At 32.5% G+C, this 14,563-nt stretch overlaps 1 protein-coding gene across 18 annotated transcripts in view; it reads right to left on the reverse strand.

Annotated features, from left to right (window-relative positions):
- The window catches only part of LOC128987958 (CUGBP Elav-like family member 1), a 696,992-nt gene that overhangs the window by 342,154 nt on the left and 340,275 nt on the right, over positions 1-14,563 (reverse strand). The window lies entirely within an intron of this gene.

Below are 14,563 nucleotides of genomic sequence, written 5' to 3' on the forward strand. Positions count from 1 at the left end.
TGATCATTGATTAAATTAGAAAAGTGTTCAACTTTGTAGAAATGTAATTTAATAATGCTGCAGTGAGAAGAAAAATGAGTTTTAAAGAAATATAAACAATAATGGGATTCAAACACCACTGAAACTCTGCAAGCTGTCAATTAACCGTTTATCACTTGACAGTTGGCGGCAATGCGCACAGTCCCGGGCGGGCTCTAATGGGAATTCAGTGTTGCCAATGTTTGTCAAGCAAATGACGCTGCGTCAAATCTACAAACTTGACACTTCTATTGTAAGTGAAGTTACAACATGGCGTTTGTTTATTGTTTTTAGATATTAAAATTGTTTTCACTGTCTGTTCGGTTTTTTTATTTTTGTATTAAGGTACACTAATAAAAAGTGCGTTGATACGGTCTAGGAGGACAAAATATACTAGTAGATCTACCTGTGGAAATATATTTTTAAAATTTATAAATGAGGAGTGTATGACGAAGACGTACACGGATTAGAAAAGGTAAAACGATAACCTTTACTAAATAAATGAAAACATATTTAAGAGGCGTTATATGCCAATCTTAAAATTATCCAGTAATGAACCTGAAAATAAATACTTGTGCTATTTGTTATTTGGCATGTTGCATCATTGTGGATGGCATTGAAGCCAGTACATGCATAACAATTATAGTACTGGATTCAAATCAATACGGAGGCTAAAACTCAAGCAAATTTTATTAGTATCCATAGTAAAAGAGCAATATAAAACTTAGAAAATTCCGCCGGTTATATATGCAAAATAAAAAAAAAATACTTTTTACATTTATAATATTCTTAATTGAGTGTGTGTTATAGACTAACGATTTAGGATAACAAGGTTTATTTATAAACTTTAATTTTTTATTTTTACACATGACAATAACTAGTAACTTTTCATTCATCAGATTATATTTTTTACTTTACACAAAATAAAATAACTTAGTGTTTAGAAATCTTGGATTTTTCTTTAAAACAAGGTACTCAAAAACCTTAAACCAATGTGAACCATCATAACTTTGTTATCCTGAATAACACAAACATAATTTTTTTTGCTAATCATCACAAGCATTTTTGTTAACAATACATCGTCTATAGCAATAATAGAAACAAAGGGCTGGAAGAGCCGACTTGGAAGACAATAATCTCTCCCCCCCCCCTACATTTCCCCCAGCACCACCTAGTCGTGCACCCTCTCCAATATATCGCAGTAAATGATATCTTGATTGCTTTCTTGTCCTCACCCTCCAATTAAGGTCGATTTATGTCTGGTGTCAACCCTTTGACACAATAGTTAGACATTTCGAAAATCGGCTCATTTTTGATAGCTCAGGACCCACAGATTTCTTTAAAATACCGATTGTTTAATGTAATTGGTCAAGCTAATATCAAGTCACCTGTAAATTTATAGGATGAAAGATAGTTTTGATAAGTTTTCATGTCATAGTGATGAAACGAATATATAGTATAAATTTCAGTCCGTAAAAATATAAATTCGGCTGTACTTAATGAATGTAATTTTTTCTACTTTTTTAGAGTATAAGAAGGCCCCTAATATCAAGCCATGTAGGCCCTACTTAAATTAAAATCTAACTTTAAACTGAGGAATATTAAAATAAAAAATTGAAAATATACCATATACGATTCGCATACTGTAAGTTTTAAAATATTCACTGCTTAAAAAAATCTATTGAGTGGCATTAAAAAGGAAGGAGGGTTTTCTTAAAGATAAGTTCTCTTTGAATTTGAGACGTATGCTATTTCTTTAATGGACCTACAGTAGTGGACTTAAAAAACTGGGCCATAGTGTAATATAGCTAACAGCTTTTTGGTGATCGGCCCAGTTTAAACTAGCACTTTCAGGATAGGAGCCTTAGTTTCTAACGACAACCCGTCACACAAATTAAAAAACAAATTCTTCAAATTCAAGGAATAACTTCGTCTGAATGAGTCTGTCTTCGTCGGTGCCGTGGTCGTTTAGTTTTGTAGGCATACACATATAAATGTTTTTGTTCGAACGTGTAAATCTGTGTACATTTTTTATGTTTTAATGTAAAATTCTACGACTTGGCGAGTCCAATTTGGATATAAGGTTACCACTTGAAAATGCCAAATAAGGCTTAAAATATTAGTGGATTAAAAACACGCTATTTGAACTGCAAGACGAGGTATGTGTTAGTTTAGTCTATACTAAACATTTCAGGAGCTACTAGATGGAATTCAACAATAGAAAACCCCTTTGTTAAATGCTTGAATATTTTTTTTATTGATGACCTTTTATGTTTATACATTTCTAATTAAACTAAACTCCATTGGTGTATATTTATCAAATTCAGACCAAATATAATCCTGTGGCCCTAACCCAAGACACAATCATTACGATAAATCATATAAAGAGTTAACACAAATATATCATACATAATACATATACAGCTTAAGTTGTTAAAGCCCGATTTCAAGAGGAAATCCCACTCAAAAGAAACACCCCAAGTTCCTAACCATGATTTACTGATGAAAGTACAACACAAGCTTAACAATTGTGGTATCATCCAAAAGGGTTGAAAATTAAAGGGTTTGAATATTTACTTCGTCGGGCCTATCAGAGACAGTAGCTAATTGATGATTAAGGGGAAGAGAAAGGCAAGAGTTCTCCAATGACCTTGCTTTGGATTACAACCCTTTATGTCTGTATGACTATCAACTCCAGGGATCCGCGTGGAAGATTTTAATTGAAGAGGGGTTTGTAGGCTTTGAGGTCCCTCCACTTAAAAATACGCTTTGTCCAAGAATCGCTCGGGGATTTGATGGATCAAAAACATATGTTGGGGTTGGTTATAGTTGGTTTATGATTAATTGAATGGTTGTTTGTGTACAAGGCTCAACACCCTTTGGTATATTTATACTGGATTTTTAGAAAATTAAAACTTCAACGGTCGTCACTTTTTTAAACTCATACATTCCCTTTTAGTGGTTCAATTTTTTTCAATAAAAATTAAAATTGTCTACCTTGATGTTGCAAATTATTGAATTTTTACGTTTAAACATTTTGAAAAACATCTACATAGGTCGGGAATTACTGCACGATGGTTAGAATACTGTAATACAGTCCTGCAGGTAATTTTAATTACCATTTTTGGTTCCCTTATATTTACAAATTCCTGTTTATTCAACTAAGAGGCATGAGCTCGATAGGAATATGTTTTTTTTAATTATTTATAACGAATATAATTGGTTATGAACTTGCAATGTTTACCTTTTAGCGTCTGTTGTTGCTGTATTGATATATAAACAGAAACAATTCACGAATACAATCGTCTGATATGCAAACCAAAGATAACATTAAACAAGCCTGCAGTGCCATATGTTTATCTATATTTATCTTTTATTGTACAATGGAAGTATTCATAGAGATTCTTAATCATATGTTCTAATGGAGCCTAATCAACTACCTACCTAAAGAAAGTTATTTTTTCTTTTAGCAACACCATTTTTGCAATCACACTTTTATAAGAAACCCATTGGAAATTCTCTCTTCTAACGGTGTATTTGTATGTTTGCTAATTCATTCTAATATAAAAGTTGGTGTCGTAAATCTATAATCAGAAATAGGTCACTGTCATGACCATTGAAACTTTAAAATGTAAAAATAAAAAATAAACTCACCGCTGTTACAACGTTGCATTTTATCGCCGAGCATTTCCACTGGTCCCATGAAAACATTCGGATACAGGGTTTGATTGAATTTTCAAAGGCCGGGCAGCGATGGAATACAAAAGTGCAGAGCATAGGAAGAGTCTGAATTTGCGGAATTCCCCAGTTGATCGTCCTTCCCCCTCGCCCTTCATCATAGGGGTGCATCGCAATGGGCTACACGTGGGTAATTGAAATGTTGTATGGCTGGATGATTTTGTAACGGATAACGGGATCATGCATGTAAATGGGGCTTGGGGCTTAAAAATTCATTTGTCCGTTTCATGAGCGTGGTGGAAAATTGTATTTTTTACGATTTCTATAAATATGAAAACTGAAAAGTTGCATAGCAATTTAGGTATTGTTTGATGTTTTTGTGTTTGTGTGTATGATTATTTGAAATTCATTGCAATCGAATAATATACATTAACCAACTACCTGTACTTTTTACTACCGGTATTTCCATATTCAAGGTTAGGCTTATAAGTTTCCATGATGGTTTTAGAAAAACAACGTAAATGTAAACTAAATTATAATATATGTTTACACGAAAATAAAGTGACCTAAATACAGAAGAAAAGTAAAACGCTGTTTGAGTGAAGAAAATTGAAAACAAATACTCATCGTGTATATAAATAGGGCATTTGGAAACTACCACTCATTAAATAAGTACGGTATTTTACATTTGTCTTTATTTGTTTAATTCTTTACCATTGATTTGAAACTGTTCAAGTAAACGACATGATCATATTCTAATTTATAAAATAGTTTTATTTTCTCTATAGCTTAAATTTCTTTAATAAACAAATCGTGAAACGTGATCGCTTCGCTCAACAGGCTTTCACTGCTCTGAAAGCAATCCTAGTAGGCCTACTAATTTACGTGTGACAATTGATATTCACAAACAATTGTCGATATTAAAATATTTTAGAAGACCATACATAAAATACCAATAGTGAAAAATTCCAACAATGAAATGATGAAAGTGATTAAACGTTTTTTTACTGATTACTATACTTTGTTCAAAACCACAAGCTACGTTAAAGTTGGTCCCAGTGTGTCCAGAATGGAGAAATGAACAGTCACATTTATGTGGCAACGCGCAAGGGGGTGACAAGAGCTTGTTAACTCTAAGAGTAAAAGTGACCCTCCGGAGACAATAGCTTCAAACCTTGTCCCACAGTTCTGAGAATACTCATCCTGCAGAACAAGAATTTAGCTGTGTTTAAACGATTTGAATTCTATATAATATAATGACTTCAAAATATGTTGTCAGAAATAAACACATTTGTACTTGATTGTTTGCTGTTTATTTCTTGTCGTTTCGCCAAATTCGTGATTATTTTAATCGAGTAAAGCTAATTTTAAACTAAACTTTATTCTCTAATATTGTTACTAAAGAAGCTGTTGTAATAGGTAAACTTCAATATTGAAGTACATTCAAAAGGTAATTCACACACGTTCTATATAACTGATAATTAATTATAACAGATATAGACTAGAATTTCCCTTTTAATCGTAATTTAACATAATATACTTCCAAGTTAAGGATACAAGACCAAATTTATTTTAAGTATTTACGTTTTAGAAAACACACCTCCTTGAATATAATGTGTTTTTCATCCTCAACAGAATTTATTATTATGTTGTAATAGTGAGTTACTCGTAAGATGTCTATGAGGAAAAAACTTTCAATGACCTCACAGTTATTTTGGATCAATATGAAATGAAAGTGAGTTGAGAAGTAAAAACCAACAAGTGATTATGCTATATTTTCTTCAAGAGCTAACCTAATTGATATTTAAACCCGAATACTAAGAAAGTATTACTTTTTGGAAGCGAAGTATTCGTGAATATTACTTTCATATTTAAAGAGCCTAAACAGCTTAACGGTCCCTCAATCCTCTTATTTACTTACGATTCAAACCTGTTCTTTCCGTTTGTTCTTAACCAACAAGGATGGTAGGTTTACCTCTTTGAACAATGAATGGCGTTTCCAAAAACTTTATGTGAAAACACTTCCCTTGTCTTCTCCGAAAATATGAAACGCGATGTCAAAGGTGAAATGTATATGAAAAAATCTACATTTTATGAACTAATTATTTCTCTAAAACATACTAATTTACTCTGTGACTTTCTAGAGTATATTTTCATACCGTTATCTATTGCATATGGTTGTAAATAGCCTACTTTAGTTAAAGCTTACGATAATTTAAAACACTTTTGTACATTGTACTATTTTAAATATTAGCATTTTTGGGTTCATATTTTATTTTAAGATGTCTATCAACTTGATAGTTCGGATGATAATTTTATAACATTCATAAAATTCCATTTGGCACAAATCAATACATGAAATGAGTATATTTATCGAAACGATTATTTTCCTTCTTGGCAACTGTGATTTCAATTTTCTCTTATAACTGGGTAAACCCAAAATTTTCATCTACTTACCAACGGATCAAAGACAATATTTGGTTGCGTAACTTACCTGAAAACAAAAATTAAACATTAGAAACAATGTTTAATTACTCACAACATTATAAGCTACACAGCCCTTAAAATTACTAAAACACACAAAATGATGTACGTTGTAGACTAATTCCATCGATTAAACATAGCTTTTTGTAATTTTTTTTTTTTGAAAATGTCTTTTAAAATACACGTATGTTGTTGTCCGTTGCGTTTTGAGATTGTTTGATTCTCATCACCGATTTTAAAATTATTTGAAACACTATATACAACAATTATTCAAAACTAATCTCTTGTCTTTTCGTATTTTATTGCTTTATTTGCCTGTGGTTATAGCCAGTTGTAATATAAACCGTATCCCTTGACCAAAATTAACTTTGAACCCTATACCTATGAAACCACCATCTTAACCTTTTACCATGCAATATTAGGCCTGTAAAATCGAAAGCCTATACCAATTATTTAGGTATCATAGTTTACTCAAGAAAAGAAAGAAAGTACAATTCCAACGCACTAAAAGGTAAAATACATGCAAAATAAGAGTGTCGAGTGTTGAGGCGTTTTAATCTTACAACAACAAGGACTGGAAGTGCCGGAATGAAGGGAGAATGTTTATTATACACTCGACTCCAGCCCTTGTGTCACTCCATTTATTCAAGTGGCAACACTGGCGGAAGACCTTCACTCGTACCAACTTTGCTGACCCAAAAAATTGTAACATCAAAATAATCGGATAAAATAGTGATTTTTGAGATGCAAAAATTATGCATTTTCAAGATTTCACTGCTAAACATTTCTGTACCACGATAGTATAGTCTTAGAACTCGTCATTAGTATTTCATTTAATGAATGTTAACGCTACTTGAATTTTACATTTTGTTTACAAGAAAACCGTAAAGGTTCTAGTCACTAGAACAATAACTTAATTCCGTTGTAGTGAAGGCAACTTTTATAACAAATAATTTCATAAATATATCCAAATGACTCTAATAATGTTATAACTATACATGATTGGAAGTAGTAATCAATCAGTCACAGAAGTTATTTTAAATTAGATTATTATTACAAGTTCGAAACAATACTAAACTTTAACATGTTAATCTCATGTAGGAAATTAATATTGCGCAAAAGAGGTAGTAAATAAGATATTTCCAAGTGCTCGAATGAATACGGACATACAATCAGGGGGAAGTGCTTGATAGACTTGAAAGGGCAAACGTAACCCTTCAAAACAAGACAATGGAACACTGCTTCCTTGGCTGGTCCTTATCTCGAAATGCATTGTTGCGGATGTTTCATCAATAACTGAAACATCAATTCTGCCAAGTGCGCCTTCCACGATTATTCCGATTATTAATTTAATTCCGTTTCTAACTGAAAAAGGTTTTATTTCCTTTTTTTAAATATACGATAATCCATGTGTAAATGACTGGTTGAACATTATATCTTAAAAAACAATATTGAATACATTACCAGTTGCTGAGAGATACTATACCACTCAAAGCGAATAAAATTGTAACAGATTTTGTATGTTTATGAGCAAACAAATCGATACTCTTTGAGTCGTTACTAAATTAGTATATTCCTTTTTTAATTTTATTTTTAGTTTTAAAAAGTTCACACTCTTGATTACATAACATTGGTGAAAGGTTTTATAATTAAAAGTTTTCATGAGGCCTTTACTTTAAGGTACTCAATTTGTACGTACATCTTAAAGTTTGTTAAATACCAAAAGGACAATACAAAGTTGTTATGGTGTTTTATTAAAATTCATTGTTAAGCCCTTGAGCTGGAGATAATTTTTGTAAGACATATTACTTGCGTCAACTCTGCTAAAAATTATGAATGGTATTTCAGGACATGTTTCGACACGCGTGTCATCATCAGCTGAGCACTAGTAAAGTATTAACCAAAATGGCTTCATGATGGTTCCTATCAACGCCAAGACGAAGCTATTTTGTTGAATATACAGGGTGGGGCAGGGAAGTATCCCTAATTTTGAAGGTACATTAAAAGACAACCAAACATGTTAGAACCAAACTTTTTATTGAGATTAAAAGGTTACATCTGGGAGTTTATTTTAATATAACTTTACTTGGTTTTAAACCGCATATCCTGCAAGTGGTGTCCATAATCTTAAATGCATTGCTGTTCTGGAGCTAATCTGGTTCTGGAGCTCATAATAACTTTGTGAAGCATTTGTTGTGGAATGCGGCAAAATTCAAGGCGAATTGCATCCTTCAAGGCATCTAGGGTCTTCCCTTGAACTACCCTAGGCGATTTCACATGCCTGCATTCGTTGTTGCCAGTCCCGTTGTGTGAGTTCATGAGCAACTACCCTCTTGTATAGATGGAGGTGTAGGTCCCCATGGAGAATACAAGGAACAGTACGATTAGACAACGCCAGCGCGGATGCATGCTTACAAGCAGAACTTTGAGGAGACTGCAAAATCGATCATCTGACAAGGTCAATGTTTTCAGGACTCCGGACGGTTCTTTGAGCTCCAAATATCCTTCGCAATACACCACCACATACACGAAAGTAATTCATCCACACCAATTTGTAACAGCTTTGCGACAGGTCACCCAATAACAAGTTCGCAGCCAACGGTAGCTGCACAGCAACAATAGACTGATTCTTGGAAAAATACATCTCGAGTGCAAAAGCACATTGCTCACTCGAACAAGCCATGTCTACTACTGAAAGTTATATTCTAAAAAATTCCCAAAATAAAAGCTTCATTTGAGCCTAACCCCATCCCTCCAGCACACCCCCACTACTCACAGTGCCATCTTAAAAGTAGGGATATTTCCCTGCCCCACCCTGTACTTCACTAGTGTTCAGCTGATGATGTCACACATGTGTCGAAACATGTCCTGCAACTGACCATTCAGAATTTTGATCGGAACTTACGTGAGTAATATGCTTTACAATGATGTTTCAGCGCATAAAAAACATCATAACAAACAAACGTCAGTTTTTTTTTAGTGTCATAGAGCCAAACGCTGGATTTCAAGCGAGTTCCATAAAATTAACGTTGTAAAAACAAAAAAAAAAACTTGTGCACTTTTAAGCTATCAAAACCACTATGTAAACACCACAAGTGTACCCTGCAGCTATTGTTTCGCAACACAAGGTACGAAAGTCCAGTTGGAATAGCAGTTAAACAAACCATCGGTCGACAACTCCACTGTAATTAGTGGACTTTCAAACGAGGCAAAACACGGTAAAACAACAACCGAGGATTACGAGAGATTACGAGGCGGTGTTTTGTTTTGCCTCAGCTGAAACTTTTAATTGAAAGGCATTGTTTGACATCTTACTGCCATTTCCCGTCACCTTACAGCCTTTGGCTCGTATATCAAGTGTACGTGCTACTTGACTTCCATTGTGATGTATAATCCCTTTCGAAACATACGAAATCGGACCTCACCTGTTAGATTTTGAAAGATACTTCTTAATATTATGAGGTGGTATTTGTTTTAAAAAAATGCGTAATTGCAAATTTAAATTGGGGCACACTGTTCAGTTTAGTTGGTTTGGAGTAGCTTAAACTGAGTAGTATATTTATACTGTATTGAATTTTGTGTCATTGTCATTAATGTTGGAAAGCTTGTTCAGCACAACAAATGTGTAATATTACTTCAATGGCCTTGAGGTGTATCTGTAAACAGCAGTAGAACCTCGATAACAAGACTCTAAGGGACGGTTAAACATCACTTCTTATCAAGGTTGACTTCTTATCGAGGTTTGCAGATAAGGGGTTAAATAAATTCAAGATGTTTTGACAATTACACTTGTTATCAAGGGTGACTTGCTATCAAGTGTCTTGTTATCGAGGTTCCACTGTATTTCTTTTTATTTCATAAATTAAGGTGTCTTTTAAACCTATTATATTGTAAATCCTTTCTCACCGCTAGTACAGTGTATTCAAAATTAAAATAATATTAAAACTCGTAAAAGGTTTGGATGTTATATTTTAACAAATATCATAATACCTAAGCACAAATAAAGCGTTCTGCAGGCAATGAGGTTTAAAATGTTGAAAAATAGCATAAAAATCAGTATATTTTAGAATCATATTTTACTCCTTAAACAGTTACAAAACACACGAAAAAGAGCAATTACAATTATTTAAATTTTTTGGTGAATAAAGATGTCAAAAATATTCCAAGAATAGAGAGTGGATTTAGTTTGGCATTTTAAAACAAAGAAATTACAAGGTATTCTATCTAAACCATGTCTAACACAGCCGTAACATACCAGAATACACTATCAACGCGTGCTAAACAATTAAATTAAATAATACCGTTATTGTTTGAATAAATTATTAGAACATACCTAATTATTAAGTATGCCTTTATGAATAGCTTACGAAAGCTACCCATGCGGTAGTCTCTACGTCTACAATCCCCTTGTTGGCCATTTAAACCCTCATTTGGAGCCCACAGTAGTAGTCTCTGAAGGGTTTCGGTTTATGTAAATATTTACTTTAATTTATGCCCGCTTTATACCCGAAGGTAGTATCACCCTAAGGTGATTTAAATTTTAAATCAGCAGTGCCGAAATATATTGTGTCAAATGACTTCATAAGTTAAAAATATAGTAAATCTATTGAGTGTTTTAGCATAATTTATTTTAGCATGTTTTGTTAATACAAAAATTAATTGTGCAAATATAGGCTGTAATGAATAAACGTAAATTTAGGCTGCATTATATTTATAGACGTTATGTTTCTTTATAATAGTCTAGTGAAATTCCAACTAATGCTCGAGTGGGAAAACCAATAATATTAGTCATGTTGGTTGTCAATGACATTCATGTAAAACTCATATTAAAATCAACAAAACTTATGATAATTATTTTTGAAAATTTCATTGCATAACATTATAAATTTACTAAATTAAAATATAATTCTGTGTTTTTTTACTTAAAAGTTTTTATATGAATTATGTACACTGACTATGGTTAAACTATTCTACAAAAGTTACAAATTCAACCATCCTTTTTTAAATTTTACCGTCTTTATAGATCAGTTTATGACAATTAAGGACAATATAAGCACTATCACTTTCTTGAAAAAACTTATATTTGTTGATGTCTTATAGTTATTTCTCATTACTTTACGAAGGTAAGAATTATTATGACTAAATAATGACTCATATGTAATAGTTTGCATAGTTTAAGTAAATTTAAAGTGTAATATCTTCACATAGATCGAACTAAATTATTATGCACACTTAGTAGAAAATAGTGCACTTAAAAATACTCACATAAAACCTGCCTAACTTACCGTACATTTGAAGTGTACCGAAACTAAATGATAATTTCATAATTATTCTAATAGCAATAAAACAATTGTAAGATATACAATTGCAAAATTTTAAAAATAAGTAATTGTTAGTGATACAATCTTCATTCGAAGTATGCATCTTAAAACCAAATAAACAGCTGCTTGTAACCAATATGTCCGACATACAACAACAATGTATGGGTATGCATTGGAAGATAGCATTTCTAACCAACTATTACAAACAGGAAAGCAATAGATGAACCAGTGAGGTAGCAAGAGAGCAACAGTGCCAAGAATCAAAGACGGTCCAACATCACAAAGGGAGGGTCTTAGGCAGTGTCTTGAGCATGTCTAGACCCTCGTCTCTGTCCAATGTGACAATCGACATTTTGGCCATCCATTTGTATAATTAGTTGCTAAAGCAATTTAGATCTACAACCTACTATTCGACTAAAAAACGAGTAAGTGTAATATGTACAAATTAATTTTTTTACAGGAATTATTTCGTAATCGATGATAAAATTTTTAATATTTTTGTGGTAATTTATATATTTTATTTCAAGAACATTTTCGCATTTACAGAAGTTAATAAATAAATAATAGATAAACTAGTTCTATTTATTTAAAAAAATCTCAAAGCAGAGAAAGCCTATATAAATGTTTAAACATGTTTTCCTGTGGAAAGTAAATAAGAATAAATATCATTATTATACTTTAAACACATACTGTATTTACACCATAAAATTGTTAGGGGTAATCGATTTCGAATGGTCTCTCCAATCATCATCAGACTCAATAGGCGAATGACAATTATTTATATTTCTGTTAATTCATTCCAATTTATAAAAATAATAAAATCTTTTTCACCACAGTTTGATTTTGAAGGACCAGGACAATAAGTTATTATACAGTATTTTTGTAAAGATCGAAACTTAATTCATATAAATATAAACTTTATAAAAAATGTGTTACAGATTTTAGACACATTACCGTGAATATTTGACAGATAATTCTGGTTGACGATTTTACAGAGACTTGGGCGTGAAAATGTAAATATTTTGGCCAGACAAGTAGAGCCTCGGGGAGCGGATTTCAATACTGTCGTTGGAATTGGAATGGGAAATGAAACGCGAAACTGCCACCTTGGGAAGCGTTAGCTATGGGACGCATATCCGGCCTTATACATGGCTTCCCGTTCATTGTTCCTCCAAGACAGATAGGCAGGAGCTTTAAATCTTCTGAGTTTCATTCTAAAATAGTAATATACCACCCGAATAATTGTTATAGGGATATTGATATTTTTAAGTGGGGTCTCTCAGATTTATGGAAATAAAAAACTGGCACCGTGTTACACCAGGTTATAATAGGTATCTCTAGTTTTACTGACAGTCTTCTGAACTGGTGGCCTTTCAAATGAGGGGTCGTTTTATGGGGCTTTGTATAGTAACATTTTGATCTGCTCCCAAAATATTCCATTTTGGGGTCCGGGGCAAAAGTGTCATACCGACAAAAACCACTTTTAGTTTCTTGTTACGGTAATACTAAGCTACGTTTTCCAGGTAGAACCCTAAAAAGTTTAACAGTATATATTGATGGCTATAAGTGGGGACTCTTAGGCTGATGAAAAATAAATTTGACCACCATTCTGTATTGGGTTGAAGTAGAGACCTCTAGTTTTGCCGATATTCTTTTTAACTTATGGCCTTTGAAGTGAGGCGTCCTATGATGTGACTTAACATTTATCATTTTTGAGCTGCTCTCAAAATACCTTGTTTTGGGGCTCCGGATAAAATAGGGATACCAACAAAACAATGGTAATTTTATGCCAAATAGAGGGGTACATAGTCTAGTTTAACGTATTAAAAACTTTAAAAAAGATGTTCATACTTTTAACCAACCCTGTATGGTCATGCAACCACAGAATAACCTATTTCTATCCATACCCATTTCCATACTATATACCCGATTCTTTGTGTAAAGTGGGTCTTAAAACCCATTTAGTAAGAGAATCAGCCGGAATTGTTGCAATATTCATAAACACCAAATCCACAACTTGTTGGCAGGGGAGGTGTTATTTGAAACGGGAAGGGTTAAGGGACAATCAGGGTATATATATTGGATAGGGTGGAAGGGTTAGGGTTAAGATTGTTCTCTATAAAACAAGACCTAAGGCGTGTGTGAATCGTGGGGAGGAAATGTTTGAACGGAATTTAGTAGTATATCCACCAAATTGCATTTCAAACAATTTAATTAATTTTAAGGATTAAGAAAAATTCACCCTATTAAAGGAGGGTTGAATCGGAATTAATAGCTGTCAAAAACTATGGTCTAAGTTATTATTTTAAAATTAAAGATTAATAATATAACATGTAACTTAAGCCAATATTATCAGTAAGTGGAACCTTTGACTATTGATAGACTTCAGTTATTGGATACTGGTAGAACTAAAAAATTATTAGGTTTGATCATTATAAGATATGCAAACGTATAACAAACGTAGGTCAAATGTATGCAAGAGATCTTATAAAAACACAAATGTTAACTATTAGTTTACAAAAACAAAGGAAATTTTTACAGTACTATAACTTAACTAAACCAATGTTAAAACCCACTAATTAATGGGTAAAATAAAGAGCTCTTTTGTATAAATGTCTCCCGAAAGTCTTTAAGCGCTTTATGTTTTTGTTGTCCCTGAATTCTACCGGGATTGGGGAACTGAGCCTTTTAATTAAAAGGTCTTAAGTTTACGTCGTATAAATTGCAACGTTTTTAAGAGCGCGTCTTATAAATAATTGAATACAACGAAGTTTTACAAGCATCACTTAAATGTACTCAAAACTAAATAAAAGAGGATTTCGTAGAAGTTTAACTAAAGATATTTTAGCAGCTTTCATTGAATTTATTACTTTAAAAATGTTGTTCTTTGTTTTCAAAATCCTGTAAGATAATTAGTGATAGTTTAATAATATTTATATGTCTATTAAAATGTAAGTCATTGTTTTATTTTTGCTTGGTTCCATAAAAGTAATATATGACAATATAAACTCTTCGGGCGTGAAATCTTTTCGTATTGAAAAGGTGAAGATGTTGTATGAAGG

Source organism: Macrosteles quadrilineatus, unplaced genomic scaffold (assembly GCF_028750875.1).
Source record: "Macrosteles quadrilineatus isolate MER2022 unplaced genomic scaffold, UCM_ALF_1.0 Scaffold_2__2_contigs__length_208266976, whole genome shotgun sequence".
NCBI lineage: Eukaryota > Metazoa > Arthropoda > Insecta > Hemiptera > Cicadellidae > Macrosteles > Macrosteles quadrilineatus.